This window comes from Mytilus trossulus, chromosome 1, assembly GCF_036588685.1.
Source record: "Mytilus trossulus isolate FHL-02 chromosome 1, PNRI_Mtr1.1.1.hap1, whole genome shotgun sequence".
Lineage (NCBI taxonomy): Eukaryota > Metazoa > Mollusca > Bivalvia > Mytilida > Mytilidae > Mytilus > Mytilus trossulus.
In genome coordinates this window covers 30,869,829-30,876,691 of record NC_086373.1, presented here as the reverse complement: position 1 = coordinate 30,876,691, position 6,863 = coordinate 30,869,829, and positions in this window count along the sequence as shown.

The following is a 6,863-nucleotide window of genomic DNA, read 5'->3' as shown; positions in this document are numbered from 1 at the left end:
TTGCGATGAATTATCACTGTTAGTGCAGTCATTATTAATGTAGAATTTTCAAAGATGCGAGGAATTTTTATTGTAGAATTGTGTGATAAATGCACTTGCAACAAATGAAAAAACTTAGTTGATGACTTTAGGATTTATGATACATGTATTTTCAAATTGAAATATAAACTCCTCATTCATTCTTCATCAAATATATAGCTTTTCAAACTTGTAACAAAAGCGATTCTCAAAATGAAAAATTCTAGATCCGCGAATGGATACTACCGCAGAGGTAAAACCATACTCATTTGGGTTATTGTACACGAAATGCATGCTACAATTCATTTTTGTTGATTTTAGACCCTTTGGAACTCTATTTGGGCTATTTCAGAAACTAGACAAAAAATCCCCAAACTAGATACACGGTTAGATTCAGCATGTCAACGAATCCCAAATATCTATATTAAAGGACTTTTGTCTATAAATTTGGACCCCACAAAATTGAAAAAGGGACCAAAAATATAAAAAAAAATGCATGCATCGAATACATTTGTTATTGCAGGCATGACTGCAACAATAGGATGAATATACAAAAATATTTTATTCTGGGGTCTCTTTGGGGGGTTCTGATCCCGGATCCCGCTTACTGTTTTGTCAGATTCCCGTATTCCGCTTATTGTTTTGTCAGATTCCCGTATCCCGCTTATACTATGCAGTTCTCATTTTTTGTAATTATCCGTGTCCCGCTAGACTTCATTTCTCGTTTTTCACGACACAATCATTTGACTTTCACCTGTCACGCTTGCAAAAAATCGGCAATCCGGCGTCACGCTTATACCCAAATGCGACCCACTATTTTACTCTATTCTGACTCATATTAAGCCCATTATAAATATATATTAAAAAAGAAACGTGGATTTTTTTATCCCTTTTTATCCCGTCTCGTTTCGTTTTTGATCCATATATAGATGTCGAACATGTATGTGACAATGAGACAACTCTCCATCCGAGTCACAATTTATAAAAGTAGACCATTATACGTCAAATACGGTCTTCAACATGGAGTCTTGGCTCAAACTGAACAGCAAGTTATAAACGGCTCCAGTGTAAAACCTTTTAATCGGGAAAACAGAGGTTCAATCTATATCAAGATGTACGTAATTAGTGGTGAAGTGTCATGGAAATGGATAAAAAAATAAGGATAAAGATCCCTATATGCTTTATAAGAAACTAAATGGATGATACATTTGAAATAAATGTTATTTCTATTGAATTTATTAGAGTGTTTTAAAACCAAACTTTCCTCCGTAAGTTAAATTTTATCAAAGCTTTCTCTTACTTTATCTATTGTTTGAGCAAGTCGGCTAAATTGAGGCTTTACAGCTAATTTCCTAATGCATGTAAAGCAAAACTTTGGTTGGCTTGCTTGCTTTGTTTGTTTAATTGTTTAAACAAACTTTGTAAATAAGATTGACCTTTTTAAACAATATGAATAGGCATAGTTTAACCTGTATGTTTAATATTTGAATTAAATTGGGTGTTATCATAATGATTATCCAAAAAAAGAAAGGCAAGCAAGTCAACTAAAGTCTTGCTCTACATGCTTAAAGAAATGAGCTGTAATAGATGCAAATAAATAAATTATACAGTGAAAATGCACCGCATATACAATACTAATGATTCGCTCCACAGTGAAAATGAAAGAATAGTATCATTATTCGACAGTAAACATGACTAGCATTACGAAATCATCATAGTGGAATTTAGTTAAATATGAAGAAACTGAATGACAAAACATATTCTACTTTATACAACTTTATTAATTGTATTAAAATGAATATTTTTTACTGCAACAACATCTTACCTGTTAGTTATAAAGCACCTGCACGATCTGTTCGTGAAATGTCCTAAATATTCACTTATTTTGGTATATATTTCACAGCTTGATGGCTTTAGGCGCGATAAAACCCCGCTCGCATCTCTTACTTTGTTTTATTAGTATTATATATTTCTGAACATATACATTTTAACGAATTTTCTTCATTTTCTTCAAAAATTAAAAAAAGTTCGTCTGTTTATTTATCATTCTACATTAGACATTTATGGCATATACAGTAAAAATGATATTTTAGGATCCGCACTTTACATACACTGTATTTGCAAAAGAACAGATTGCACTGTTAAGTGAATGTTTTGGAGATATCATGTGTATTTCAAGCCTGTAGAAACATTAACATTCATAAGGTTTGTCATATAATGGTTAACAAACCCTAACATTTATTTTTAATTCTGACATTAAAAGTGTGTTTTGGTCCCAAAAAAGTAATTTCTTATATGGACATTATACAACAGATATTTGCAAAGAAACATATTTATCATAAATGTAATCCAAAATGAAATATAGAGATTTATAGTGTAAATAACCTACAGGAATTAAATCTGAAGTTATATCTATACTTGTATTTTGATATGCATATTATAAGGGTTACATCCATAAGACAGCAATACAACGACAAAAACAACCAAACGACATCTAGAGAGCAACATTCAATGTTCACTTATAGACAGGTTCAAACAATATATCAATCTCTAAATTGTCCCGAATCCATACATGTTGTAACTAAATTCAGAACAAACAAAAAGAGATATCCCATTTACACCAAATTCTCTACATACCGAAAACATTAGAAATTGACATACAACAACTGCTGACGATGTCCATGCTTAATAGCCATACTGTAGTGAAAAGGGTTTTGGATACATAGTTGTCGTTCAATCATTGTGAATTTACTAGTATGTTTGATTAACACCAATTCGCTCATCATTAGTTTTAACCAAAACTTCCCAAATGTATTTGTTCCCTTTTTTTTTATTACTGCATTGGAAGTCTGGGCATGGCACAAAATAGTGTCTCCCGTTCTTGTATATATACTGTATACTGTATTTATACAGCTATTTTATATCCGGATAAGTTAAGCAATTCGAGCTTGCTTCTGTTTAACAATTAATGCTACTATTCCTTTATACAATGTGTTCCAAATAGACCCCACATGCGAAACATTTAAGCAATTCAAAATTGAAAATCCATAGTAATTTGTTTCCAACATTTAAGATTAAATTGTTACTTGTATGAACCATTGAACATGTTTGATATGGTGAATGTTACATTTCTATATAAATATACAAATAATTACAAATAATGTGAAAAATTAAAATAAGATGTAAAGGAAACCCTCTGACGTGGAATATACTTATAACTTCTTAAAAAGTCGTACGAATAACTTAGCTAATAGACTTTGAAACATCTTGCATTTATCGATAAAACTTTGTTTCCTTTTTTTAACATTATAGTTATATATTGTGGGTTGGAAATGCTGAAATAACGCAAACTATAATAAATGGCATGGATTTAAATTTTGAAATTAAATCGGAATAAAGCAGATTATTGCTTTCGATTAGATAAGGTAAATAAATATTTTAAGGCGGAATTTCGTTTTTTTATTTTCGATGTCTTGTCAGTTCGTTTTTGGCCAGATATTAACATGTGGAACAATAAATTTCATTCATTTTGGATAACGAAAATCTTGTTATCTTACTAGAATTTTAATATTGATAAAAGTATTTATATATTTCATACAGATGTACTTAAACAAACAGATTTTTTAATTTTATTATAATTTTTTATTATTTTTGTTTTTATTGCTGTTATTCTTGTTAATATTATTGTTGTTATTGTTGTTGCTGTTGGTTTAATTCTTATTGTTGTTATTGCTTTTTACTATTATCGTTATTATTATCTTAAAAATAATGATAATGTTAATAATGACATTTGTAATAATAAAATCAAATGTATCTGCTATATCCGTATTACATAACCTTTGGCTCATTTTGATTTCCCGTTAATTCACACGCATTTCGCGTTAGTTTCGCGTGAATTTCTTCAAATGTTTTTCACATTCAGTTTTTCATGTGAATTACACGTAGATGCTCGATTGATGTTTTTAATTTCTAAATAACACGAAAAATATCATGGGAATTTTAGGTGAAGGCGCAATTCACTATAATTTCACGTGTATTTAACGTGAATTTTATGTATAAACTCGATTCCCTTAATATTCAAATGAATATTTCAGTGAAATTCACGTTTATTTTACGTGTTATTCGTTAATGCAAAATTTGCCTGTGTAGTATAATCAGTTCATCTTATCGGAAATATAAAAAAAACCAGCTAGACACATGATAAATGACACATAAGACTGCTTGAAAATAAAAAAAAATGCAGCAATGATAACATATAATTGAGTCATCTCATACCCATGATATCACGAAATACAAAGTTATCTTAAGATCATGCCACGTAATTTAAACTTATTACAGCTGATTGAATTGAGTGTGTAAGTAAATGTAATAAATATCTTTGGTAGCTTGCTTTCTAGCTGAACCGCGAAGTCATTATTAGTTTAGGTAATTTCCCTCTTTTAAGAGTCAGATAACCAACCAATCTGTGTGCAGGACAAGGCCACTTCGAAAGGAGGGAGTGTACCTTACCTAATAATGACTTCACGGTTCAGCTTCCAAGTTAGCTTACCAAAGATATTTATAGCGTTTACTTACACACTCAATGTAAGCGACTGCAAAAAGAGATGCTATCAAATTTTGATTGATCACCAATTAATCAAATGTGTCCTGAAGAAATTCGACAGAAAAAAAGGGGTAAACGTCAAGGATGCAGCAGCCCAACAACACAAAAAACCAAAGGTTGTCCTATAAAACACAAGCCTATCTAAAATAACACTTTAAAGATTTTATGCAGCAGCCCAACAACACAATTAACCAAATATAAAAAAGAAGATGTGGTATGATTGCCAATGAGACAACTATCCACAAAAGACCAAAATGACACAAACATTAAAAGGTTGTCCTATAAAACACCAGCCTATCTACAATATCACTTTAAAGATTTTGTAAGAGTTATTTAAGTGCCAGTCTGCCTAAGAATCAGGCAGTGATGAAAACATGACCAAAAAAACCCACCCAATTTGACATTGATTTCAGTTCATAATATGTAGTTATGCACAAAAATAGCATTCATTTCTGTTTTCTCTTCTGGTAATAGAAGATACAATTTGGTTGAAATGCACTAGAAATTAACAAATAAGGGGAGATAACTCTGTAATTTGCTATCATTCTAACCAATATTCTAACCAAGTTATTTGATATTACCAGACACACACAAACAAGAGACTAATAATTTTTAACTCAGGATGATGGTTAGTATTAAATAGAATGATTAGCTCGGTGGGTTTTTTCTGATCATGTTTTAATTTTTACCTAAATTGCCTGATTCTTACAAAGACTGGTACTTAACTACTACGGTGTGTTGATAGCTATCCAAAAATGAAAATAAGTATTAATATTAATAAGATATGGTGTGGTATGATTACCATAACACAACACTTTCTACCCGTGACCGAAGGACTGTAGGCTATCATAAGGTATTTAACAATAAAACAAAACTCACATAATATAGAAGGCGGCTCCGATAAGAAATAATTTGAGACAATTCAAAAATATATTGAGAAAATATATATACAATTATGTGCTTAAGATAATCAGTACAGATGTTTTAATTTCCTACATTAAACTTTACTTTCAGCTGTCAAGTAAGAGTCGGACACCATTAGAGTTCCACATATTTATCAATAAAAAGGTGCTTCATTAATTAATATCTTCTATGTTTGTTCATTCGTGCAGAATTTTCTCATTTGGCAATTGTGCCCCATCTTCATATTTTTTTCTAATAAAAACCAGCATGCGATTTAGTTTTTTTATCAAAATGTATTTTGTTCTTCATTATCTTATCCGTATTTTTTCTTATAAGCTGCCAAAATTCATTTTACCAACAGATTTAATAATTAAGGCAGACTATGTATTATGTACCTGTAATCGCAAATTTTTATAATGAATTTCGGCATTATATAACATTTGAACCTACACCGCTTGATCTGTATCAGCGAGTTCAGACCAATTCTTTGTTAAAACAGTCCAATTTGACGTCACTTTTACATTAACATCAACATAGCATTGCAAACAAAATCCGTCAATGAAAGATAAACTTAAAGTATTAGACTTTAAAAAAAAAGAAAATAGAGTAACTTTTGATAAAAGTTTATTTGCATCCATTTAGCTTCACCTTTTCGGAACTTTCTTTGCTACAAGGTTTTCAGGAAGTGAACAAGAAAGCTAACTGTTTCATTCATGTTTAGAAATCAATGGGATTTTATAATTCATTTACATTTAAAAAAATTATAAATCTAATTATACAAATAATGCTTTAAAATGCGTTAATGTAAAATAAATACATTAGAAACGCTTTTTGATTTTGAGCTTTTCAGCTTTAATCGATGGACATACCTTTCATAATGACGCTTAACCAATTTTCAAGATATGAATATGCATCTTAAGTTATATAGATATAAGAAGATGTGGTATGAGTGACAATGAGTTATCATACCGTCAAAGAAATACATTATCGAATAACATCCAGAAAAGACCATACAGTTTTCGGCAATGGAAATGTATAGACTTACAGAAATAGATTTTTTTAATTTTATTTTACTACCGTTTATAGCAAGGATCTATGTGGATTTGAAATAGAAAATAGAAAAATAAAACATTATAGAATAATGCATATATAATATGGGAAACCAGTAAATATCGCAAGGTATTTCAAATACGAAAAATTAAAGCTATCTGCCAATAATGATGCAAATATATCTAAGTAAGAAAACACAACATTGTTATTAATATAACGCGAGACAACGACGGGATTTTTGATTTTGGTTAGTCTCATGAATATGCAGCAGGTTTGAACTTGTAGTTTT